This window comes from Ranitomeya variabilis, chromosome 1 (genome assembly GCF_051348905.1).
Source record: "Ranitomeya variabilis isolate aRanVar5 chromosome 1, aRanVar5.hap1, whole genome shotgun sequence".
Lineage (NCBI taxonomy): Eukaryota > Metazoa > Chordata > Amphibia > Anura > Dendrobatidae > Ranitomeya > Ranitomeya variabilis.
Window position 1 is genome coordinate 684,161,973 of NC_135232.1, and position 27,982 is coordinate 684,189,954.

The window sequence follows — 27,982 nt, forward strand, 5'->3', positions numbered from 1 at the left end:
GTTATACATTGGGGGGGCAATGGGGCTGGATGTTATACACTGGTGGGGGGAGGTGTTGGATGTTATACACTGTGGAGCAATGGGACGGAATGAAAGCCCTGTTATCAATGATTGAGACGTGCATCCTATACTTTTCTTCATACTCCATGCTCGGAGCACTCGGAGCCCTTTTAGGAGTGTACTTTTTTCCCAGACATCGCGGTGACATATTTTTGTAGGTCTTTGCTCTTTTTCTCCCATTCTGCCTTGGAATGACAAGTCTTCCACTGTCCCCAGCCGCTAACAATGTGTATAAATAAATGATCAGCCTCCCGACACCAGGGCTGTGACTCACTGAGACGCTCTGGAAGCCATTAAGGCAGCTGTGAAGGCGGCACACAAGTTAAACTTGGCAAAACCTGGGACTATCTTGTGAGAGAAGACAAATCCTCTAAGCCTTTGGGGAAAACACCTCCTACGCTCTTCTGTTGGTGCCTGGATGTGTTTCTTCTGCAGCCCGGCAGCTGACAGCAATGTGCATGATGTCTCCTGCTCCACCGCTCGGGTCCTCGCTGCTGAAGATGCTCTTGGGATGCGCTGAGCGTCACCGTTACTTAGCAACGCTTCGAATGAACGCAGCTTAGCAACATTGTAGCAGCAGCAGCAGCAGCTCCTCCTCCTGGACCAATCAGCTGGCGGGGGCAGACGGCGTGCAGCGGCGGCTGGAGCTGGAGGCATCGCAGCCGGGAGACACGTGTGAGTGCTGGGGAGAAGCGATGAGAGGACGGGTCTCCCAGGAGCTGGCAGAGGAGCCCACAGTACAGGTAATGCGCCTGCTCTCTGCCCCATGCGGCCCCCTAACTCGTGTGGCCATTGCAAATGCCCAGTTTGATTGATGCCCAGCTATATTCTAAATATAGTCCAGCTCTGCGATAAGTCTACACTAATACAGCTGCTGCAGAACTTCTTTAATGCCCCCATTCAGTTTTCAGAAAGTGGACAGCAGGTAGTTGATGTGGTCTAATGTCACATATACTTAATATCCTTTGGAAGATTACGTGCCCTTGCTAATAAGTCTGCTGCAGAACTTCTTTAAGGGCATTTTCTTATTTTCAGAAGATGGACAGCAGGTGTTTGATGCAAATGTTACTTATCTTTAATGCCCAGTGGGAGAATAGTTGCCCCTGCTAATAATCTGCCTTTTGCCCTTCCTTTAGTACTGTCACAGCTGCTGCAGAATTTCTTTAAAGCGCATTTAATCAGACTAATTTTCAGAAGATAGACAGCAGGAAGTTGACTTAAATGTCACTTGGCTTGAATCCCCTTTGGAAGAAGTATTGCTGTCCAATGCCCCTGCTAATATTCTGTCTCTTAGCACCTTTAGTTTAGTCCTTACTTAGGTACCGTTACAGCTGCTGCAGAACTTCTTTAATGTCTCCATTTAAATACGCTTACTTTCTTACAATGGACAGCAGGTATTCTGCATCAAATGTCACATATATTTAATCTTTTTTGGAAGAGTCGTTGCCCTTGCTACTTTTATCCTCCAGTTAGCGTTGGTTCAGCTGCTGAAGAACTTCTTTACTGTCCCCATTTAATATGGTTTATTTTCAAAAGATGGACAGCATCGATTTCTCTCTTAAGTTCACATACATTTAATGACCAGTGGGAGAATAGTTGATAATAATATGACTTTTCCCCTTCCTTTAGAAATGATGCAGAATGTATAAGTTTCTCCTTGAGTAGTTTTCATCTCCCCCCAACCTATTCCAACAAAAAGATGTTCTGCAGCAGCTGTACATAATACCAATGTATTTAACATATTTGTGATTTTCCACTTATTAATTGTCGCTCTCATCTGCTAGAATGGATATGACTGGCCAGTTTTCTTGTATTGATCATGGCCATCTTTGGAAATCACTAAGGAGTCGGATAGTTTGATCTGTTGAATGCCTAAATGGGAGCTCTCTGATCATACGCCTTTCAGTTAAAGCAGCTGCTACAAATCCTCGATAATGGATCACTGTGACTTCTAGTCCCTGCACCTCCCCCCAGACTGTCCTCAAATCCTGTGGATGATCCTCTAAAATTATCCATACCCATTATAAAACGAGAGTGGGTTGGCATTGGGAGTTTTACCAAGTCGGATTTTTCATGCCAGTCTAAGCAGTACTGGGGGGTTGCGGCAGCCCTTTACCACTTCTTCATCCATAGTTGGCCATGATGGGTGCTGTGTAATTTTTCAATGCACTAACCCGCTCCAACATGCCATAAAACTGCATTTTTTGTTATTTTTTTTGTCTTCAGAAGATCTTCAACATTTAACAGTTCAAGCAATAAAACTTCTATTAGGAGCCTGAAAAAAAATGTAATTGTATTTTTAATGTTATAGTCCTGTTTTTCTGCATTAAAAAACACTGCATGAAAGGAAAAAAGTGCATAAAAAAAGCAAAAATAATAGCAGATTGCTATTGTGTATTTTGGTGCAGAAAAGCAGTATCTTCACCTGTAGGAACATTGGGTAAGTATCACTTCCTCAGCTTTCAAGAGCTTAAGAAGCTGAAAAATCTGTTGTGGCCATGTGATGATCACACATACACATTGCTCCTTTCAGTGAACTGTACGGTTATGTTCACACATTGCTTTTTTGATGCGTTTTTTTTCTGCAGGCAAAACCTGCTCTTTTGGCAGTAAGAAACTTGCTTCAAAAAAGTTGGCTTTGCGTACTTTTTCTTGCGTTTTGGCTGCGTTTTTTCCCCGAGTACATTTGTCTCTAGTGTATGCTGATAAAGCTAAGTGCATAAAAAAAATCTGATTCTACCAAAAAAAGCAGCAAAATCTGATACCTGTGTTTTTGCCACGTTTTTTCAACAAAGCCGAAAGAAGTGACATGCTGCATTTTGCAAAAACCAAGGTATTGCACAAAATACTGATGACAAAAAAACGAAGCTGTGTGCACGAGATTTCTGAAATCTCAGACTTTGCTGGTACAGTAATACGCAGCTGAAAATTTGCATACAAAAGGCAAAAAAAAAAACCTAAAGAAAAAAAAAAGCAACGTGTGAACGTAGCCCTAGGCTATGATGAACTATTGGTGAGTTTTTGATGTAGCAGATTTTCGGCACTCATTAAGTAAAATTGGTTACTTTGATTTTTTCGAAAATACACAGTGTAAAAAAAAACTCACCAAAAACTCATTGTGGGAAGGTATCCTTAGGGCTCCTACAGACATCCGTAGTCGTCGGTCCAATCCCAGAATGCAATGCATGGAGTGGCCGCGCGTCTCCCGACCTGAGCGTTCCAGCAGTTAGTCCATGCATGGCGACCCAAAATCGCAACGATGATCACGGACGCCCTCATAGATCGTTTCACAAGCGCTGCACCTGTGCATCCATTACATGACCGGGAGAGACTTTTATCCTCTGTCAGTACACAATTAGGTTCATCATTCAATGACAGAGATCTTTTAAAAAAAATACTGTGATAATTTGATACCAAGGTAGATTAGAGAAAATCCAAAATATTACAGAAAATTACAGAAATTTTCATTACATAGCGTATTATATTTCAGTTGTGGAATATCCCTTTAACTTTGATTACAAGGAATTATTGGTCTTCACATTTATGTAGTAAAGCCTTGCAGGAGAGTGACATGTTAAGCCTGACATGCCAAGGTGAGGAGACTTTTAAGCCTTGGAATGCTCCTCTGGGAAATATGCACAGAGGAGCATTGCAAGGTTTAAACGTCTCCTCAGGCTTGACATGTCACTCTCCGCAAGGAGAAACGATCCCGGTCAGACGCCTCTCACACAGCCAAACCACATCTCACACTTTGCACTGACGAGGGGCAGTACCCCGCAACACAGTGTCTGCAAATTGAAATTTTGGTTTTGGCTTTTATCCAAAGTCATGTGACGAGGCTCGTCAGAGGGTCAATACTGAATTTTAGGATTGCTACTTCCAATAGGTCACACTAGAGTTCTAGTCCTCTACAATTTGCAAATATATATTTATTACACTCACACACACACACACACATATATATATATATATATATATATATATATATATATATATATATATATATATATATATATATATATATATATATATGGTACGTACACACAAACTATGGGAGCTAGAACTATCTGAACTAAGGGGTTAAATTTGTACCAGGGCCTTCTTCCATTCATTGGGACTTTATCGCTTGGACTATGGAGCTTTATCAAGATACAGTCATTTGCACAGCTGCTGGTAGATTCAGTTCACACCGGGGTTGCTAAGTTCATGGATGGATAGAACCTAAGCAAACCCGGCTGCGTAATAAAACGTCTCTATAAATACACGCAGCGCACTTATTATACAGCTCTGTGTATGTAATCTGCAATCTGAGACCAGTAAGGACCTGCTCACGTGTCCCAAGTGATTACCATTTTTTGGATCAGTTTTTTTTCTTTTTTTTTTGGGGGGGGACATTTTTTTTAATACCTGATGTGTAAGAAATGGATGACATCTGCACATAGAGACATGACTGGCATCATTTGCAATTCTATGTGTCAGTTCACACTGCGGACAGGTGCAGGAGCCGCCTGCAATTTACACGCGGTATTCTGGTCTGTAATTCGGACCATGCTCGCACAAGCTGCGATTTTCTTTCCTACACTAACTGGCGGTAATGTGAAAAGTAGCCCTATTACATGCGTTAACATTGGATGTCTGTTTTCCGGGCCCAGTTTTCCTTTCACCAAAGTAGCCTTCTTTGGTGTCCAAGTCGTTAGGCTATGTTCACATATGTTTGTTTCCCATTTATTTGATCAGTTTAAGGAGCATAGAAATAGAAATAAAACATTCAATTACGGAAGCCATTTATTTGAATGGGGTTTTAAGTATCCTTAAAATGCCACCTATTTGCATGGGCTCCTACTTTCCTGGGGCCCCTATAGCAGCCACAAGTGCTCGGTCTATAGTAAATACGTACCTATTCCTCCTCATCTCATGAGGGTATGGGTGGTAAAATTAATCAGGAGGAAGCTCCACAGCAAACCTGACAGGAAAAAGATTGTTGAGGTTTCCCTGTTCCTCATGGGTGGTTCCTTCTGTTAGAAACCAATCACAATGTGCCGTTTTTGTTTCATTAGCAAAGAAGAAGATACAATGAATAAGCAAGTTCAGCTTCACAGCAAACCTCACAGGAAAAAGATGGTTTATTGACTTTTCCTTGTTCCTCATGGGTGGTTCCTTCTGTTAGAAACCAATCAAAATGTGCCATTTTTGTTTCAGTAGTGAAGAGGAAAATACAATGAATAAGCAAGTTCCCATCTGGCCTCATAATAAGGAGATCTCACGGTAGCACTAACCACAAATCAGGAAGGGTGCAAAATTCAAAGGTTTCAGGTTCCTCCTCTTTCTCTACCAGGGAAGGGTTGTGAGAATGGACATTTGATTATAGGAGTTTGTTTATTTTTGCTGTCCGATCTTCTTAATTTATACATTTATGGGTATTTAGAGCTATTTTGAGCTGATGATCTACTAAAGTAATAATTCCAATGTAAGTGTTGTTTTCAGTGATAATTCGCACATGTGACTGAGCAGTCATTACCTACGCTAGTTCACAGGTAGGGACCGGCTTCACAGCTCATTGCTGTTATTTTGCTGTCACATGGGGATGGTTGCATCACCATTTTCCTATCTGGTTTAATATAGTATCTGCAGTTACCTCATTTTTTATTCTCAGCAGGCGAGCTTTTAAAGAAATGTTTACCTGTCGATGCAAATGGCTAAGAGGGACCATTGAGGATTTCTGTGCCTGTCGTGCTGCAGAGTGAACTGTAACTTTCAGGTGGGTCATTTGCTTCATTACTCGCCTGCTTGTGGAATGATCTGCAAAGCATCTGTGTGTCAGATTCTGAATCCGTCTGCATTATTGGAGTCGCTTTTATAGACTGCCATTAATGGCAATTTTTCGAAAATATTACTAGAAGTGTAGGTGTATTGGGTGCAGGGGTAGCAGCCGCACCCTCCTTCTGGTACTACGTCCTCTGCCACATGGTTGGTGGTAAAACAAGAGGGGATTATAGGGAGAGAAATGGGAAGCGCAGACTTCTGAGTGTAGTAGTTAGTTTCCAAAGGTGTGTACTCAGTGTGAATCCACTCACCTTTTTGGTGTCTTGATATACTGTGTATAGATCCAATCCATGGATTACTCCATTCCTCTTTCCACTCAGTTTGCTGCAAAGATCTGGGAACTGATGAGCGCACTGAACAGTGCTTTCATAGGCGATAACTCTTTGCAGGGGTGTAACTACCGCGGTCGCAGCGGTCGCCAGTGCGACCGGGCCTGGCAGGTCAGGGGCCCGGGCCCGGCAGGTCAGAGGCACCCAACACCATGTTGCAGTGCAGGAGATTTGCTATCTAATTATACTCACCTACTGCTGGCGCGGTCCCTGCGCGTCCCTGCTTCTTCCAGCGCTGCATATTCTTCCTGTACTGAGCGGTCACATGGTCCCGCTCATTACAGTAATGAATATGCAGCTCCACCTCCCATAGAGGTGGAGCCGCATATTCATTTCGGTAATGAGCAGTAACGGTGACCGCTCAATACAGGAAGAAGATGCAGCGCTGGAAGAAGCAGGGACGCACAGGGACCGTGCCAGCAGTAGGTGAGTATACAGCGCTGCGTGACATTTACCGCTCCTCGTTCCGGTGCGGCTCCGTCATCAGCGTGACGCTCAGGTCAGAGGGCACGGTGACATAGTCAGTGCGCGCCCTCTGTTGAGCGTCAGTGCTGGAGACGGAGCCGCACAAGGAGCAGGTAAAGCGCCGGCGTCCTGAGCGAAGAGAGGTGAGTATGTGATTTTTTTTATTGCAGCAGCAGCATTATATATTGCACAGCTTCATATGGAGTATCTATGGGGCAATAATCAACGGTATGGAGCATTATATGTGGCACAGCTTTCTATGGAGCATCTATGTTACCCCCCTATGTTATCCATCTATGTTATCCCCCCTATGTTACCCTTGTGCCTGTCTCCCCTAGCCCCCTTGTGCCCTCTCCCCTGCCCCCTCGTCACCATTTGCTCGTGTCTTTCTCACTGCCCCTGTATGGAGGGGCTGCATTACACTATGAGGGGGGCTGCGTTGTATTCTATGGGGGTTACATTGAGTTGTATGGCAGGGCTGCAGGGGGGGGGGGGCCCATTTGGAGGTTCGCACCGGGGCCCATAACTTTGTAGTTACGCCACTGACTCTTTGGGAATGTTTTTCCCAGCAATATGCGCTCCTGAAGGATCCTTCAGGAGCGCATATTGCTGGGAAAAACATTCCCACATGGTTGATGGTGTCGGGGAACTGTTGTAGATTTTTTGTTGGGGTCCAGGAAGGAAGAAACATCTTTTTAATACAGTATATCATTATTAGAAAGATCCAATGATTTGTGAGGCTGAATCAAACATCATATAACCCTAGAAGTCCATTGTAGGTTCATCCAAAGATGCATTTTCCTTCCAAATTATAATTGAATACAATTCAGTGTAGAACATTGTATTACATTATAGCCACATTTTCTCTATCTGAGGCTGTCAGGTTTCTCATGATTTCAGGGCTTCAAGAAGAAAATTTCAGTCTGTAAAATACTTCATATACAGCCAAGCACTAATATGATGCATGGAAAAGTCTATATTTTGGAGTATTACAGGGCAAAATTTGCCCCTTCAAAAAGGTGCAACTCAGATCAGATTTTGCCTTAGATTTCAATAAAATGTACAGATCAATGGCTGTTAAAGGGAATTTCTCTTTATATTTGTAACATCTTCACCCATGCTAACTTGTACTGTAGATCAGTGAGGGTCCACATCTTAAGACCCTCCACCACCAATTGCTCAATAATTGACGCTGCGGCATTTGTTTTGTCGTGCCCCTTGTGGGGGACCTGAAATCCCTTGGCTCTGCAGGAAAAGTTAGGGTATTTATATACACATGTTTATGTATCCCATATAGAACAAAAACAGCCTTCCCATTGGCCCACCATTGATTTCTTGTCCATAGCTGGCGTTTTTACATGAGTTTTTTTTTTCTATAATTTTTTCATTGTTTTTTTCTTGATGTGTGTTTTTTATGTTTCGGTTGTGTTTTTAACTTTACTTGTTGTAGGATTTCAAGATTGTTTTTATATAACAGCACGGTGGCTCAGTGGTTAGCACTGTCTCTTTGCAGCACTGGGGTCCTGAGTTCTAATCCCACCAAGGACATTGCAAGGAGTTTGTATGTTCTCCCCGTGTTTGCGTGAGTTTCCTCTGGGTTCTCCGGTTTCCTCCCACATTCCAAAGACATACTGATAAGGAATCTAGATATTGAGCCCCAATGGGGACAGTGATGATAATGTCTGTAAAGTGCTGTACAATTAATGGCGCTATATAAGTGAGTAAAATAAATAAATATAACAAAAATAAAAAGCACAACACTAAAGTACCTTTCGTCTGTCCTATAAACATCTTTATATTATAGTAATCATTTTAATAACATGAAATGGGCTGAGAGGTGGATATACGTTAAGCTCAGATTCTGACGAGGCCAGGAAGTGCTGAAGCATCAAAGGGGCCGATAAGTTGGCACATTGGTTCACCTTCAGCACGATATTGGTAGGACCATTTCTTAAAGGAAACCTGTCCCAATGTATATGCAATCTGATCTGTAGAGAGCGTGCTTATAGAGCAGGAAGAGCTGAGCCGAATGATATATGGGTTTGTGGGAAAGAATTTAGTATAACTTGCATTTTACTCAATAAATTCCCTGTATTTTGGAGCATACGAGTCCAGTGGTCGGTCTTAGTAGTGATTGATAGCTAGCTCTGTCAATCACTCAGCAGAACTGCCCACTGGACTCACATGCTGCATACACCAGGATTTGGAGTGAATAAAATACAAGTTATATTGAGTCTTTACCTATAAATATATACCAGCTTCACCTGCCCTATTACATCTGGCATGCAGTGCCGTTACCATTTTCAACATGACAGGTTTCCTTTAAGGGAGTATATACTAGAAACAGGTTTTCTCCAATTCTATTCTCATCTCTTGAATCAGAATATGTGTTCATATACATTGTGTAATAGTAAATATCTACAAGTTAGCCTGGTTTTAATTCTACCAAAGTCTTCTCTAATGCTGCACCTGTACCCTGGAAACATAGCCTTTCCCAATGAGAATATCCTGTATTTCTAGGTGTCTGTAAACACACATCCCCCAGGAGAGATATTTTCTAATTATCCTGGCCTATCTCATTTAGGAACACTGCCTATTTCTTCTCATTGCATGAAATTCAGAAATTGCCTTCCTTCTATGCCAATTTGTACAACACTTGCAGCGCTGGGGTCTTGAGTTAAAATCCCACCAAGGACAACATCTGCCAGGAGCCTGTATGTTCTCCACGTGTTGGCGTGGGTTTCCTCCCACACTCCAAAGACATACTGATAGGGAAATTAGGTTATGAGTCCCAATCTGGACAGTGATGATAATTTCTGTTAAGCACTGTGGAATTAATGGCATTATATAAGGGAGTAAAATTAATAAATAAATAAATACCATTGACGATATTGGCTCTGCATATATAAATTTAGGGCAGGGACGTACATAGAGATCATGGGCCCCCTATCACATGTTCTACTTGCCCCCCCCCCCCGTAAAAAAAAAAATATTCGGCGGGGTCAAAGAAGAGCATATCTCACAACTTTGCAGCCTTTGCAAATTAATTTTCCTCCTACTAAAGCCCTAGATTCTTTCATTGCACCCATAAAGTATGATGTGAACAAAAATGCTCCACAAACACTATAAAATACCCCCACAGTGAATTCCTCCACAGGACCCTCCACACGCACAGTATGATGACCCTAGTGTACCCTGTACACTGTATGGTGACCCCAATACAGTATGATCCCACAACTGTGATCCCCACACAGTCCTCCATGTAGTATAATGGGCTTACATGCAGTATAATGGCACCACCCCTCATCACACTGTATACTGGCCCCTACAAGCCCTCCAAACAGTATAATGACTCCCACACAGCTCTCCGCACAGTATGATGGACCCCATAATTGCTTGCATACAGCATAATGGCCCCCACATAGACCTCCATAATGTATAAAGGCTCCCACATAGTCCTCCAATTATTATAATGGCCCCCACATAGACCTCCATATAGTATAACGGGCCCTATAGTCCTTCATATAGTATAATGCACTCCCCATAGTCCTCTGTATAGTATAATACACAGCCTTAGTCCTCTATATAGTATAATGCACTCCCATAGACCTCTGTACAGTATAATGCACTCTGCATAGTCCTCCATATAGTAAAATGCACTCCTTTTACTCCTCCATACAGTATAATCCACGTACCATAGTCCTCTGTATAGTATAATGCATTCCTTATACTTTTCAATACAGTATAATGCACTCCCCATAGTCCTCCATATAGTATAATGCACTCCCCATAGTGCTCCATATAGTATAATGCACTCCCTATAGTATAATCCACTCACCATAGTCCTCTGTATAGTATAATGCATTCCTTATACTTTTCAATACAGTATAATGCACTCCCCATAGTCCTCCATATAGTATAATGCACTCCCCATAGTCCTCCATATAGTATAATGCACTCCCCATAGTCCTCCATATAGTAAAATGCACTCCCCATAGTGCTCCATATAGTATAATGCACTCCCCATAGTGCTCCATATAGTATAATGCACTCCCCATAGTGCTCCTCATAGTATAATGCACTCCCCATAGTCCTCCATATAGTATAATGCACTCCCCATAGTCCTCCATATAGTATAATGCACTCCCCATAGTCCTCCATTTAGTATAATGCACTCCCCATAGTGCTCCATATTAGTATATTGCACTCCCCATAGTGCTCCATATAGTATAATGAACTCCCCATAGTCCTCCATATAGTATAATGCACTCCCCATCGTCCGCCATATAGTATAATGCACTCCCCATAGTCCTCCATTTAGTATAATGCACTCCCATAGTGCTCCATATTAGTATAATGCACTCCCCATAGTCCTCCATATTAGTGCACTTCTCCTTGTTCCCTCTAGTCTTTGCAGCGAGCAGTTGAAGCGCCGCACATCTCAGCGGAACGGGCGCCATGTAGTGATGTCATCACGCTGATGCGCTGAGACGTTGGGCGTTGATTAAAAATGATGGAGGAGGGAGCATCAGCAGACACTCACTTCTCCATCAGTGATTTCAACTTTATCTGCATTCAGGATGCAATACAGTTGAAGGTGCAATCACGGCAAATGGGCCCCATAGCAACTGTGTGGCCTGCCACCATTGGCAGTACGTCACTGATTCTGGGAATTTCTGCTGGGATCCCCATCTATCCAGAGAATGGGGGTTTCCAGGAGTTCCCAGTTAACGTCAGAGCTGCTATTTTCTTACAAACTTACAGTGTAATTTGACGTTAATAATTTGATAAGTATACAAGAAAAACTCACATCAACCTCCCACCCAATAGTAATATTAATAGTAACACAACTGAGAGCTCCATAAACCATATGGTCCTGTGCGCTGTGTACACTGTTTGCAGTGCCATGATTTTCCTCTTGAACTGTGGGTTCTCAACCAAGTCCCATTCCAGAGCCAAAATCAACAGATTGATTTTTTTTCTTCTGGCAAGTATAATATTTTTTTTGCAGTATCTCAGGTTTTACCGCCAGTGCGGAGCCACCTGTGTGTAAAGTCCTCCGTATATATTCTTTGTATTTCATGAAATATATAATACGCCAATAAGCCTCCTGCTTAATATTGCGTAGGTTCCTCTTGTGCCATGAAGCAAAATACAAGTGACAGAAGGCACTAAAAGGTTTGGTGAAGTCACGGTGATTCCACAGGAACTGCCTCTATGCCCACGCAATCCATGGCAGAAAGACAGCTGTACTGCACATACACCACAACTGCCAGAATATGAGAAAACCCCACATATAGCATAGAGAATAACTTGTTGATCGCCGTGGGGACAGATTGCCAGGACATCCAGGGACACCGAGAACAGAGATCTGGATCCTGGGAATCAGGCTCTGCAGAGTTCCATCTTGAATGAAGGAGAGAAGCCCAAGTTCAACCTCTGCACCATGCATGGTCTATAGGATTTCCCGAAATATGGAGCTCTGTACTCGGCGTTCCCTGCATTCCTATAGAGAGTGAATGGAGTAAATTTGGATTCTGGCCATGAATATCTCTGCTGCATTCAAGATGGGGCTCTGCAGATTCACAATCTCAGGACCGCTGGGGCTCCAGCTGTTGGACCTCCAACGGTCAGCAAGTTATCTCCTATCCTATGGATCATGGCTAACTTGCGATTTTGGGGAAACCCCTTTAAGACTATTGTCACGATTCACACTGTGACTGTCAAGATCCCTTAGCCGCGGCCAGCAGTTTGTCACAAAATCCACAGGGATTCCTGACCACTGTCACCAATATGTCACGGATTGGGGTGACTTTAGACCAACAGACGGCTATCACATGTGCAGGGGGGCTTATCTTAGTTATCCCTCCACTGACACTATGTGATGAAAAAACCCACACACAAGGCTATTGACCTCTTAGTTTACAGCAGGGGCTTATTTTAGGTATCCCACTGCTCTACAATATACCATGAACTGCAGGGATTTGTGTATATCCCGCTTACAGTTCCACTTAAACCTTGCAGCTCTCTGGCGCCCCCCTTACTGTCAGGTCAGATTAGGTACTGCACCTAGGGTAAATAGTCGCCAGAAAGGCTGCCTGCTTTGTACTGGCTATTGGGCACGCTGCAGCGACGCGATAAACTACTCCCGCTCAGGCAGGAACAATAATTATCAAGCCGCAGTCGCTACAGTGACACCCAAAGGCCTGCACAGTACACGGTATCACTGCCACCAGCTTCGATTAAACGGGTCCGAAGCTAACCCAAAACAGTAGCGTAATTTCCCTTCAAGAGACAGGGTACGTTTTTAGAGCATGGAGAAAGAACTGGCATGAAATAATATACCTCACAAAATGTAGGCAGTGCTTTATCAAAATATTTTACAAAGATGTTACAAATGAGACAATTGCAAATATGTACAAGGTAATTATAAAAAAAACAGGGAATAACATGAGAAATAACACTTACAGTTGTTCAAAGCATTGCAGGCAACAGGCTAGGGGAACTTTCCATCTATCCCAGTGCATCAGGGCGTGCACTCTGGGCTCTTCAGGTAAAAACTCAAATCTGACCCTCTTGGACGCCGGCCAGCACTTAAAACCTACAGCCTGTGACCTCACAGAAAGGGCTGGCTTTTCCAAACCCTCCTACTTCTTCGGTTTCACTAACTGGGCATTAAATATATCTGATGCCCGTAACTTTGCTACAGAACATGTCATAAACGTACCATGTCATAAACGTACCATACCCAGCATTCATCTCGTATTATTGTGGGCATTCCAATGAGATCAAATATGCCCTGTCTGGGATACATATTTACAGAGAAATCCCTAAAATCCCTACTTCTTCACCAGATGGAGTTAGACGCCCGTGTTTAGAGTGGTGGGTAGGTCCACCGAGTGGAAGTAAGAATATGTAGTTTCGTGCTCTTAACTTAAATGGTTTGCTTAATATCTTACAAAAACCAAACAAAGAACTTTCAAGATTCTAGAAGTTTCTAATCCAGTTAAAGCTGGGCAAGAGCTTACACGGCAGGAAATGCCGGTCATAAATACCTTGGCTCTCATAACCCCCACACTCTCTGAGAAGGAAAGTCAGGAACTTGCAGCTACGAGCTGTTGCTGAATCACTCCAAGGAGGGGGGCTTAGCCCACAGCATGCTAGCAAGAGAACTAAACTTATGATATTTCATACCATCGTGACACCTCCCCCCTTTGGAGTGCGCTAGGGAGGTAGAACCCCACGGTATGCCTCCACGCGCACCTCAGTAGGTTCACCCTGGCGGGACAGTCCATCTGCATTCCCATGCTCTTTGCCCGCTTTGTGTTTAATGGTGAAGTCAAATTGCTGAAGGGCAAGGCTCCAGCGCAGCAACCTGCCGTTGGTTCCACACATGGTGCTTAGCCAGCGCAGAGGGTTGTGGTCGGTCACCACAGTGAAGGTGCGACCGTACAAGTAGGGCTGCAAGCGCTGCAGGGCCCAGACTATGGCCAGGCACTCCTTCTCAATGGTGGAGTAGGCCACTTCCCTCGGCAAAAGTTTCCGGCTCAGGTACAACACGGGGTGCTCTTGGTCCTCCGAGTCAACCTGGCTGAGCACAGCACCGAGGCCAAACTTGCTGGCGTCAGTCTGTACCAGGAACGGTCGACTGTTGTCGACTGCTTTCAACACAGGGGCGTTGCACAGTGCAGTTTTCAATGCCTGGAAGGCCCCCTCACAGCCATCTGTCCAGTTGACGATGTGGGGTAGCTTCTTCCTGGTGAGGTCCGTTAAAGGTTTTGCCAGGCTACTATAGTGCTGCACAAAGCGCCTAGAGTACCCTGCAGTGCCCAGGAAGGGCATCACCTGTTTCTTGGTCCCAGGAGTGGGACAGTTCACGATCGCGCCCACTTTCCCAGGCTCTGGCTTTAGGGTGCCTCCGCCTACCCGGTGCCCCAGGTAGTGGACCTCCCTCATGCCCATCTGGCACTTTCCCGGCTTGATAGTCAGTCCTGCTCGGTGAATTCGCCTGAGCACCTCCTCGAGATGCTGCAGGTGTTCCCCCCAGGAGGGACTGAAGATGGCAATGTCATCCAAGTACGCCACAGCGTACTTCTCCAGTCCCTGAAGCAGGAGGTTGACCATCCACTGGAAAGTGGCAGAGGCATTCTTCATGCCGAAGGGCATGACCGTGGACTCGTACAGTCCAAAGGGTGTGATAAAGGCGGACTTCTCCTGTGCCTCGGGGCTCAGGGGAATCTGCCAGTATCTGCGACTCAGATCCATTTTTGTCAGGTACTTTGCGCCAGCTAACTTCTCAAGCAGCTCCTCTATGCGCGGCATTGGGTGCGCGTCAGAGGCGGTAATGGCGTTGAGCCCCCTGTAGTCCACGCAGAACCGGGTGGTCCGGTCCTTTTTTGGTACGAGCACTACAGGTGAGGCCCACGCGCTCTTTGACCGTCGAATCACCCCCAGCTGTAACATCTCATCGATCTCCTGGCGCATAATCTGCTGCACCTGGTCAGAGATTCGATAGGGTGTTCGCCGTAGTGGGGCGTGATTCCCGGTGTCCACCTCGTGGACTCCTAACTCAGTCCTTCCAGGCCGGTTGGAGAACACGACCCGGAAGGGTTCCAGTGTGGTTTGCAACTGCAACCGCTGTGGTTCATCCAGCGAGGCGCTTACCTCCACGTCCTCAATGGACCCACCGGCCTTGGCTTGGGCCAGCATGTCCAGGAGGGTGTCCTCCTCCCCGTCTTCGGGTAAGCTGCAGACCGGTAGGACGAAAGGTTCACGTTCGTGATGAGCCTTCATCATGTTGACGTGAAAGGCCTTTCGCCTACCCCGAGCGTGGTCAAGCGTGACCACGTAGGTGACCGGGTTGAGCTGTTGGTGGACGACGTATGGGCCCTCCCAGGCTGCCTGAAGCTTATCCGTTGGTACGGGGACCAGCACCCACACCTTTTGACCCACGTGGTATGTCCGCTCCCGGGCGTTCTGGTCATACCAGTGCTTCTGATCAGCCTGAGCCTGCGTCATGTTGTCATGCACCAACTGCGTCAAGGTCTGCATCTTGTCACGGAAGTGCACGATATACTCCACTATGGACACTTCAGAAGGGTTCGGCTCCTCTTCCCAGGATTCTCTTACCAACCCAAGGGGTCCCCGGACTCGCCTGCCGTACAGGAGCTCGAAGGGGGAGAACCCCATCGAGGCCTGCGGAACCTCTCGGTAAGCGAATAGCAGGTGTGGGAGGTACCGCTCCCAGTCGCGCCCTTGTGTCTCAACCAGCATGCGTAGCATCTGTTTGAGGGTACCATTGAAGCGTTCACACAAGCCATTGGTCTGTGGGTGATACGCACTCGATACCAGGTGCTTCACCTGCATTTTCTTACAGAGAGCCTCCATTAGGCGAGACATAAATTGGGTCCCTTGATCAGTAAGCATTTCCCTGGGAAATCCTACACGTGAAAAAATAGCCAACAGGGCATCCGCCACCTTATCTGCCCTAGTTGATGACAGAGCTACTGCCTCTGGGTACCGGGTAGCGTAGTCTACCACAGTAAGGATGAATTGCTTTCCAGAGCTGCTGGGGACGGCCAGCGGGCCCACAATGTCCACCGCGATCCTCTGGAAAGGCTCCTCTATCACCGGCAAAGGGATCAGGGGAGCCTTAAGAGCAGGCCCCGCCTTCCCCACTCTTTGACAGGTGACACAGGAGCGGCAGTAGTTTGACACATCTGTCCCCATCTTAGGCCAATAGAAGTGTTGAGACAGCCGGGCCTTAGTTTTGCTGATCCCCAAGTGTCCAGCTAGCGGGATCTCATGGGCAATCCGCAACAACTCACCCCGGAATTGCTGCGGGACGACCAGCTGTCTTTCCCTCAACCACTCCTTTTGTGATTCTCCGGGTACTGTCTCCCGGTACAACCTTCCTCCTTCCCAGAACACCTTCTCTTTATCAGTCTCGGAGAAGCGCGCCCCGGCGAGTTGTCTCAAACTCTCTAGGCTCGCATCTGTGTGCAGAGCGGCCTGAAACTCCTGGCTAGGGGAAGCCAGAAGTGACGTCAGGGTCCCTTCCCCACGGGAACCCTCTGGGACCTGCTCTGGGTCCACCTCTGGTTCAGTCATACTAATGACTGAGGAGGGTCCGGGAGGCAGTTATCTGCGTTCCGGGCACTCTGACTGCGGGTGACAGCAGCTACGTAGGCTGTCTCCCCGGGGGTTTCTACAGACCCATCAGCCGACGCTGCTATGGGCTCTACCTCCCCATCCACCCCCATTACATCAGGAGCATTGCTACTTATGGGCCAGTTACCTTCCTCGGTGGCACTGGTCAATTGCATGGCATCACCTTCCTCACGGTTCCCATGTATCTCCCCATTTCCTGTAGCACCGACACTTGCCCCTGCTAGGGGTTCCTCAGCCGTCTCACTCCACAGAGCGACGTGGCTGAGCACTCCTGTATCTATGGACACATCAACTTTCACAGAAAAATCATTATCAGGTTCAGCTGGCACAGGTACAACATTTTCACCATCAATCCTAGGGAAAAAATGGTTAACAGATGCATCATTACAAGATAAAGCATGGTCAGGTAACACATGCGATTTCCCATCATCATCATCATCATTGTCAGGGTTAACGTTACCCTCATTAGTAGATTGGGGAGGGGAGTCATCGACGAAGTATGCAACCAACCTCCCCAAATCAGTCCCCAACAAAACATCAGTGGGCAAATTATCAGACAGCCCCACTTCCTTCACCCCGCTCCCAGCACCCCAATCAATATAAACCCGGGCCATTGGCAAGGGACAGCTGATGCCCCCAATCCCAGTGACAGTTAGGGTTTTCCCCGGAATGATTTCTTCAGGGGCCGCCAGTTCGGGTCGGATGAGGGTTCGTTCAGCCCCGGTGTCCTTGAGGCCTGTAGCAACATGACCTCCCACAGTGACGCGCTGTACGTTGTCACACACCCTCCCATCCACACCACCCACCAAAAGAACTGCTGCATTAGGCCCTGGGGCCTTGGCTGGGAGGTTCTTCTGCTTGACTGGACACTGGGGACTGATATGACCAGGCTGCCTGCAGTGGTAACACTGGTGAAGTTCGGTGGTAGGTCTGGTGCTGTTGGCCACGGGGACAGGACCTCTGGGGTGTTGGCTGGCAGGGGTACTGGCGTTGGGTGCAGGCTTACGCCCTCTCCAGCTGGTGGTGACTGGCTTCCGCACTTCCGATCTACGGTTGGCCTCATAGGCATCGGCAATCTGCGCTGCTTTCGTCACATCTTTGGGTTCTCTGTCCATCACGAACTGTCGCACCTCAGCTGGGCAAAGATGAAAGAACTGGTCTTTGATCATCAGGTCTCGCAGCTGTGCAAAGGTGGTCACTGACAGTCCTTGGGTCCACTGGTCAAAGTGGGTCCCCAGTCCATGCACCACATCACTGTAACTGTCGTGTGGGCCACGTTGGAGGGTCCGGAACTTTTTACGGTACACCTCGGGTGTAAGCTGGTACTTGGCTATGAGGGCCTGCTTGATAGCCTCATAGTCACCATCTTGTTCTTGAGGGTGGGCAGCAAACGCCTCCAGAGCTTTGCCTCTCAGCCCTGGTGTCAGGTATCGTGCCCATTCTTGTGTAGGCAGCTGGTACTGTCTGCAGGCTTTCTCAAAGGCCCGCAGAAACGTGTCCAAGTCCCCATCCTTTTCCATAACAGGGAAGTGATCGGGCCGGGGCTTCGGCATCTGAGCGCTGCTGGGCTCACGGCTGGACTGGGACGACCCCTGCATTTGCAGTTGGGCCATCTGCAGCTGGTACTCCCGCTGCGCTTGGGCCTCTCGCTCGGCTCGCTGGGCCTGGGCCTCTCGCTCGGCTCTCTCTGCCTCTCGCTGGGCTCTCTCTGCCTCTCGCTGGGCCTCTCGCTCGGCTCGGGCCTCCTGCCGGTATTGATGAATCAGCTGTAGGCGTCCATCATGGTCATCAGTGGGAAGTTCTTCCAAGGCCGCCAGCAGGTGGGGGTCCACTTCGCCCTGATTGCTAATAGGGCCGGCATTCAGTGGTTGGACCTCTGCTGCAGCACCACGTTCGCTGGTGCTGGCATCTGCGGCCTCTGGGCTCTGGGAGTGGTCTAGAGAGGCTTCCCATTGCACCAGTTCAGCGACCAGTTGAGTCTTGGTCTTGCTCTGGGGGTTCAGGCCATGGTACGTGCATATCCCAGCAAGAGTGTCCCTCTTCTGCTGGGTGTACCAGGCTTCTCCTTTCGCAGCCATGGTTGCCAAATAAATAGGTTAGAATAGGTATAGATAGAAAAACGAAGAGAAGGGAGGGGATAATTACCAGTACACAATTGTCTCACAACTAATAAACAGAGTTCGTTCTCCAAACTTATTTGCGCAGAGTTCTCGCAAGAACTTTCTGCAAGTTTTTAGTGAGAGGAATGATTGCTCAAACCAAATCACTAATGCTCTAATATCCCACCGCCTTGCCACCAATTGTCAAGATTCACACCGTGACTGTCAAGATCCCTTAGCCGCGGCCAGCAGTTTGTCACAAAATCCACAGGGAATTCCTGACCACTGTCACCAATATGTCATGGATTGGGGTGACTTTAGACCAACAGACGGCTATCACATGTGCAGGGGGGCTTATCTTAGTTATCCCTCCACTGACACTATGTGATGAAAAAACCCACACACAAGGCTATTGACCTCTTAGTTTACAGCAGGGGCTTATTTTAGGTATCCCACTGCTCTACAATATACCATGAACTGCAGGGATTTGTGTATATCCCGCTTACAGTTCCACTTAAACCTTGCAGCTCTCTGGCGCCCCCCTTACTGTCAGGTCAGATTAGGTACTGCACCTAGGGTAAATAGTCGCCAGAAAGGCTGCCTGCTTTGTACTGGCTATTGGGCACGCTGCAGCGACGCGATAAACTACTCCCGCTCAGGCAGGAACAATAATTATCAAGCCGCAGTCGCTACAGTGACACCCAAAGGCCTGCACAGTACACGGTATCACTGCCACCAGCTTCGATTAAACGGGTCCGAAGCTAACCCAAAACAGTAGCGTAATTTCCCTTCAAGAGACAGGGTACGTTTTTAGAGCATGGAGAAAGAACTGGCATGAAATAATATACCTGACAAAATGTAGGCAGTGCTTTATCAAAATATTTTACAAAGATGTTACAAATGAGACAATTGCAAATATGTACAAGGTAATTATAAAAAAACAGGGAATAACATGAGAAATAACACTTACAGTTGTTCAAAGCATTGCAGGCAACAGGCTAGGGGAACTTTCCATCTATCCCAGTGCATCAGGGCGTGCACTCTGGGCTCTTCAGGTAAAAACTCAAATCTGACCCTCTTGGACGCCGGCCAGCACTTAAAACCTACAGCCTTTGACCTCACAGAAAGGGCTGGCTTTTCCAAACCCTCCTACTTCTTCGGTTTCACTAACTGGGCATTAAATATATCTGATGCCCGTAACTTTGCTACAGAACATGTCATAAACGTACCATACCCAGCATTCATCTCGTATTATCGTGGGCATTCCAATGAGATCAAATATGCCCTGTCTGGGATACATATTTACAGAGAAATCCCTACTTCTTCACCAGATGGAGTTAGACGCCCGTGTTTAGAGTGGTGGGTAGGTCCACCGAGTGGAAGTAAGAATATGTAGTTTCGTGCTCTTAACTTAAATGGTTTGCTTAATATCTTACAAAAACCAAACAAAGAACTTTCAAGATTCTAGAAGTTTCTAATCCAGTTAAAGCTGGGCAAGAGCTTACACGGCAGGAAATGCCGGTCGTAAATACCTTGGCTCTCATAACCCCCACACTCTCTGAGAAGGAAAGTCAGGAACTTGCAGCTACGAGCTGTTGCTGAATCACTCCAAGGAGGGGGGCTTAGCCCACAGCATGCTAGCAAGAGAACTAAACTTATGATATTTCATACCATCGTGACAACTATGTTGAAACAAAATTTTATTTTTTGAGAGGATACACTCTAATAACCACCTAAAAACGCTTGAAAGACTCTTTCTATTCTATTCAATGTTAATACTCTGCTGTTCATATGCAGACTTGTTTTTTTTTAGAGTTTGTCTTCTTCCACTTGAAAAACACCTGATTTGGTGTCACTATGTAGACATCCTAGGATCAGATAAAGATGTCTTGTAAAAGTCTGTGGAATGTTCTAGCAAGTGCTTGTGGAGCGGGCCCACTGTCGCAGGGCCGAGGGGTACCCGGTACCGGGCCTCTCTGTCTCGGTTCTGGGATTGTCACGGTGGCTAGACCCGGTCCGTGACCCTGCTAAGGTGCGTCCAATGAAAGGTGTGGACGGTGGTGTGCGGTGCAGGTCGCGATGAATAACGAGGACACAAGGTTGCAGTCTCTTTACCTCTTTACTGAAGGCTTCAGGATCCTCAGTCCAGAGTACGGTTAACAGGGCTGTCTGAGACCGGCCGGTCCGATGGCACCTCCAGAGTTCCCTTTGCAGGTGGAAATCTGTGCCTTCCTTCTAGCGCTTGTGTGTTGTAGTCCTTCCCTGCTCAGCACCACGGGATAGTCCTCACAACTGTTGTGTCTGTTTCTGATGTTCCCTCACAACTGATTCTGATGTTCTTCTCCGTCCCCGAGATGATATGGATAGGACGCACCCGTATGACGGGTAGGCCTGGAGTTCTTCCGGGACCCTAGAGTCGCCCCTCTCCCACTGTTGCCCCCTATGTCTGCTTAGGTGATTTTAGGTGAGACAGCCCGCCTATAACTGACTGTCCTGCCGTTGGTTTGAAGTATTGCTTGGAGCCTAATACTTCCTCGGCGTTTTCGGCGACCGGCTACGCGCCTCAGTAGGATGTTGCCTCGGTCTTACAGCACGACTCCTACTGGTGTTATCTCCTTGTTGCTTTGATCTCGTTTCTCACTCTTCACAATAAACCTCGCTTCTTGTCCTTTCTTAGGGTACCGCCGCGATGAAGTGCAGGCGCGGTCCCGTAACGTTCTTTCTGTTGCTAGGCCTCTGTCAGGATCCCACCCCTGACAGGGACCCCCCTGAATCTTCCCCCGCAACACCCTCTGCCACAGGATGTTACCTGGTTCCAACCCAGTCAGCTTTCTGTCTAACTTCCTATCTAACCCCCAGTTTTACCAGACTGTGAGGAGTGGCCTAATACATAGCGCCCTTAGCTCCCCCTGGAGGCCAGACTGTGAAGTGTATTGGTGTCTGTGATACCTGGTCAGGTGAACTCCTTCAGTGCCATCAGACGTACCATCACTCCCCTTAGCGGCGGAGCATCAGTACTGCAACGACCAGGACTCTGGGGCGCTGCACTTGTACACAATGATAAAAAAGAATAAGTTAAGGTCTCTTTATGGAAGGAAAAAATGCAAAAAAGTAGACAAGATGAGAATGCCTGATAAATGGACATGCATAGAGGAAGCTAACACGCAACACCATCACATCCCACCACTTACTCCCCCGAGACCACTCCTGAGAACTTTAGCATCATGGCAGCATGACACTTGGGACACCACTCATCAGAAAGAGGGAAACAAATACTTGGTGATAGTGCATCCAAGATCTTTAAAATCTCAGCTTGTGGGGTTTCATATATAAAACAGGGTTATAAGGGGTTATCCCAGTTGGACAATGTCCACGGAGACATGTGGTGGTGTTTCTAGTCCATAGAGCCACTAAAAAATCTCTATCTCCCTTTCACCTTCTCCAAACATCAATTATGTGTACTTTTCTGTTTTATTTGACTTTTTGACTGTTTTTCCCTTTTGTTGGCTTTTGAGGACCTCTAGTGGTTTCATTTGAGGTCGGCAGTGAGTTTCTTGGGAGACTTCTTTTAGTTGGTTGTATGTCCTTAAAGGGAACCTGTCAGTATGTTTCATCGTGCCAATAGGTTACCTTTAACATTTGCTATTAATGTGTGGTTAGTGGAGGTCTGACTGCTTGGATACCCTTCAATCTTAACAACTATGCTTTTTTTCCAGACAATGCTTGGATGATAATAAGGTGGCCCCAGTTTGATCCTTACTTTGGGTCCAACCCATGTTTCCTCCATGTACTCCACTGACTAATCCAAAAAATTATTGTTGCTTTTCATGTACATTTTGATCTTTATCCAAGAATACCCTTACTACGTTGACAATGTTTTCCATTTCCATGACAGGCACATCTCCAGAAAGACAAATCCATTTCAACAACGTCGAAAATAGCCTACTTTAAGAGGAAATATGCAGAAGAAGAAAATTTACATGAGGATTACCAGGGGTATTTTCCAAAAGTAAGTTCCCCTAGGGTAGAAAAATTATTTTAATGGAACACCCATCACTTGATCATAAACCCTAAGCATTAAAGAGGAATCCCAGTCTAAAATAATTCTCAGCTATGCACATAGGTGGCCACTGGGATCCCAAGTGATCTCCAAGATAGGTGACCAACATTCCCAGTTCTATCCTGGTCCCAAGACTGCGGCCAGAAGGAATTTGCTTGAGCGTTTAGTGGCACATGCGGTCTACTACTTTTTGCATTGTCTGTGAGAACGGCAATGATCATCAAGTGCAAACGGATCACACGTGAAAAGCACATGGACATCATGCGGACTTAAAAAATGGACACACGGATTGCCCATGGATGAAATCTGACCGAAATTAGAAAAAAACATTTCTGGATGAAACTCAGACGATTTTTCGCTGCTCTCATCTGCAGGCGCCCTAAGGCTATACTCACAAGGAGCACACTTCACACATTAATGCACATATGAATAAAGCCTTATGGCTCTTACATACAGTAGAGCGGTGTACACAGAGCCTGTACTGTAGTGCATAGGCTTCAGTGTATTCTGTATTTCTAGAGATACTCTCTTCTAGACACAATGTTTGTAGAAGAATATACCTCTACACATGCAGAATTCAGTGGATCTTGCCACATTTGTTTCTGTTGAATTTGTACAGAATGACCTTCCCCCAAGTCTCAGAGGCAAATGGAGATAGATGGACGATGATTTGATTGGCACTTGAAATTTTGCGTATACACAGTTGGTTCTGTGCATGCATGATGAGGTGAAATTCAGACACCAGTGTTTCATGGTCTTGAGTACGGATTGGAATGCATGGTCCAATCATGGGTTCACTGACCCAAACTCAACAGATTCATATAAGACTTTGAGACTGTCGAATTCGGTTAGGAGACCCGCATCTGGTCTGTAGATCACTGTCATTATGCAGACCCTGAAACACTGACATGTAACTCCTGCCTTAAGTAGATGTTCTAATAGTGGACTATTAGTTTGCTCTTCTGTGCTGTAGGCAGCTCTGCCGCAGCTGTCAGTTCACCAGTACGTCACCAGGCTTGCAGAACATGTGACACGAACCTATGAAGATGAAGGAAGCACATCTGGCTACAATTATGTATGCGTGAAATTTGATTTTCTTACCTGATACTCATCTACATCAATCATACCACAATGGGCGCAATTACTGCCGGCTTAGCATTAATGTCATTTCTGTTTCTCAGCTGTCCCGGCTCCAGCTGCAGGCTTTGTGCCCTTTTGCTATGATCACCTTCTTTTTCTGTAGTCTACTCCAGTTTTTCAAAGTAACCTGGCAAACTACAGCAAAGCGAGATGACCAAAGGAAAAGGGACCAGTTCTGGAGCCGAGACAGGTGAGCAACAGTAAAACCGAGCATGAACTACAACAAAAGGAGGCAGAAAAAGAGAACAAGGCCCGGTGCTAAAGCTGGGACAGGTAAGCAACAATAAAAACTGGTGAGAACAACAAAAAGAGGAGGCCATAGGAAAAGTGAGCAGTGCCCGATGCTGGAGCCAAAAGAGGTAAGCAAAAGTTAAATCTGATCAGAACTACAACAAAAAACAAAAGGAGTCGATCATAGGAAAACGAAGCAGGGCCTGTCCCAGGTGAGCAACAATAAAACCTGGTGAGAACAACAAAAGAAGGTGGCCATAGGAAAAGTGAGCAGTGCCTGATGCTGGAGCCGAGAGAGGTAAGCAAAAGTGAAATCTGATCAGAACTACAACAAAAGGAATCGATCATAGGAAAACGAAGCAGGGCCTGGCACTGGAGTCGGGAGAGGTGAGCAACAATAAAACCTGGTGAGAACAACAAATGGAGGTGGCCATAAGAAAAGTGAGCAGTGCCTGATGCTGGAGCCGAGAGATGTAAGCAAAAGTGAAATCTGATCAGAATTACAACAAAAGGAGGCACCCATAGGAAACCGAAGCAGGGCCTGGCACTGGAGCCAGGACATGTGAACAACAATAAAACTTAGTGTGAACTACAACCAAGGGAGGCAGGCACAGGAAAAGGGAGTAGGACCCGGCACTGGTACAAGTCAATAACAATTTTCTGCTATGTTGAGCTATTGACAATGTTATTTACTATTACAGTATATTTGTGCTGATTTGATATTTATTTTTCAGCACCTGATAATACCAGAAGACCGCTCCTGTATCCTCAAACTGTCTCTAGAAAAGCTTCGTTTTCTTGAAGACCCAGAAATCTACTTAAGGAGATCAGTGCTGATCAATAACTTGCTCAGGAAGATTCACCTGGAAGCTGATAAAGACAACTATGACTGCTATAAGGGCAGCCCCAGCAGCAGGAGTACAGACGCTAGAAAACGGGTGAAGCTCATGGTGAAGGGCTGTTATTCCCAATCGCTGCACTACGAGGAATTGTGCTCATATCATATTGTGCCTTATGCTGCCGAAAATATTATGTATCCGATGGGCTATCCTAACACACACCTGACACAGAACTCTCCGCTGGTAATATACAGGATGAAGGAATGACCACCAACATACCGGGACTTTGTCTCGTCAGAGGCAATGGTGTCCTAAAATGGAAAACGCGATAGTATACGGCACAGCTTGCGAGTGACATTAAAGCAGATCAAAAGCGACCGGCGAAGTTAGCGACACTTTACTTACGTGATTGTATGTTGCTTTTCATGACCTGTACGCATATGATGCATATGTGTCTATCGCTGATGATGCTAGATATTGTGTGAGAGATCTGTGCATTTTTTAGATATTTTTGGATATTTCCTTTTAGACTCCATCGAACACTCACAGCTTTATTCTGAGCCTACTGAATAGAGTTCTGTCACCGGGCAGTGTTTTTATAGCTAAGAGACAGATATTTTTCAGGTTCATAGTTTATCATTATACGCGGCTTAACCACACTTGTATTGGAATATGGTTGGCATGACTGATGGAAATTGGTATGTATCATGCAGAGGGCCCACTATAGGTTGGAAGGGGTAAAATGCTAGCTGCCACTTAGATTAAGACATTAATAGAATGGAGACATCTTTAATTTTTATAGCTCTCATCAGAAACATTGGTGGAAAATCACACTGGGAAGGTCTCAAATGTCCAACTGGTCCCACCAATCATTGGAAGTGGCATAAAGGAAGCGCATTGCCACATTGCTTCTTGTCGGCTCCAGTTGGCCTTTTCTGCATTCATAGTCAATGACCGACCATGTGGTTGCACAGATAATGAAGTGACATGCTTCTTGTCAGCTTCAGTTGGCCTTTTCTGTCTTCATTTATGGTAAATAGCCAACCATGTGGTTGCACGGAGATTGAAGTGACGTGCTTCTTGTCAGCTCCAGTCGGCCTTCTCTGTCTTCATTTATGGTAAATAGCCGACCATGTGGTTGCACGGAGATTGAAGTGACATGCTTCTTGTCAGCTCCAGTTGGCCTTTTCTGTCTTCATTTATGGTAAATAGCCGACCATGTGGTTGCACGGAGATTGAAGTGACATGCTTCTTGTCAGCTCCAGTTGGCCTTTTCTGTCTTCGTTTATGGTAAATAGCCGACCATGTGGTTGCACGGAGATTGAAGTGACATGCTTCTTGTCAGCTCCAGTTGGCCTTTTCTGTCTTCATTTATGGTAAATAGCCGACCATGTGGTTGCACGGAGATTGAAGTGACGTGCTTCTTGTCAGCTCCAGTTGGCCTTTTCTGTCTTCATTTATGGTAAATAGCCGACCATGTGGTTGCACGGAGATTGAAGTGACATGCTTTTTGTCAGCTACAGTTGGCCTTTTCTGTCTTCATTTATGGTAAATAGCCGACCATGTGGTTGCAAGGAGATTGAAGTGACATGCTTCTTGTCAGCTCCAGTTGGCCTTTTTGTTTTAATTTATAGTCAATGACCGACCATGTGGTTGCAAGGAAAAAGAAGCGACATGCTTCTTGTCAACTCCAGTTTGCCTTTGCTGTTTTTATTCATAGTCAATGGCTGACCACGTAGTTGCACAAAAAAATTAAGAAACACCTCCTAGTGCTGCCACCATTCTGTTTCGGTGCCTAGCAGAGGTTATTGTGGTTGGACCCAGATTTGTCACCAATGACTGTAACAAGACATTAAATAGGACACAACAGGAAAAAATGACAAAACTGATACATTGTGTTAAGCGCAATCACGTTAGATTAATTCTGAGAGATAATATTGATTTTAATGGGATCTGTCAATTGTGGTGGAGGCCTCCTGATGGTTCCACAACTGTCCATGAGTTGTGTCTAGTCTTGCAGCTCAGCCCCATTAAAGTAAATTAGGTTGAGTTTCAATACCATATAAGACCTGTGAATGGGCCCGACACAGCAACCATGTTTTTTTTTAACCCTGGACAATTCCTTTAAGGATGGATTCACGCATCTGTGTGTCATGGTCCGAGCATGGACTGTGATGCACAGAGTGGCTGTTGGTCTCCTTACCCGAAATCAGCATCCTAATAGGCATGTGTGAGGCATCAGGGATAGGGGAAACTGGAGATTAAGCTCTGTGCCAGTCATAACCCAGAAAATTAATTTAACTGGAATCTTGCTTTAAAAAGCAGTAGGGTAGTATTGACTGCTATATTGTTTTACCCCTTCCCTCCTGTAGAGGGCATACTGCACAATGTACCGCAATTATGGTAATGACTTGGGGGTCACATACTGTCCTGTTAGATATGACAGATGTGATTGGCCTCGACTAGGAGATAAATTGTGTCCGTCTCAACACTGTATATTATAATATTCCTCTATTTTCCTTTCTTTGAAAGAAATGCAGTTATTTTTGTAAAAAGAGTACTTATTTAAAGAAATCCTGTGTTTTGAGGGTTGATCCCCATGAATTTGTTGTATATGTTATGGATTTTAATATAGCTGGGCGCTGCTGTGCTTATTTGAGATTATTTATTTCAGATAACAAAATGCATATGATGTTTTTACTGTCCTATAATATGGCGATTGTATAATATGGGAGCCTATGATGGAATCGGTTATTGCCAAAGGAG

General features: G+C 45.9%; 1 long non-coding RNA gene across 1 annotated transcript; it reads left to right on the plus strand.

The window, feature by feature from the left end:
• The first annotated feature begins 664 nt into the window (after positions 1-664).
• LOC143776436 (uncharacterized) lies at positions 665-27,870 on the plus strand. The gene is made up of 4 exons (XR_013215829.1): positions 665-803; positions 5,714-5,818; positions 22,842-22,955; positions 25,112-27,870. It is a non-coding gene; the product is annotated as an uncharacterized LOC143776436 (long non-coding RNA).
• The last annotated feature ends 112 nt before the right edge of the window (positions 27,871-27,982 follow it).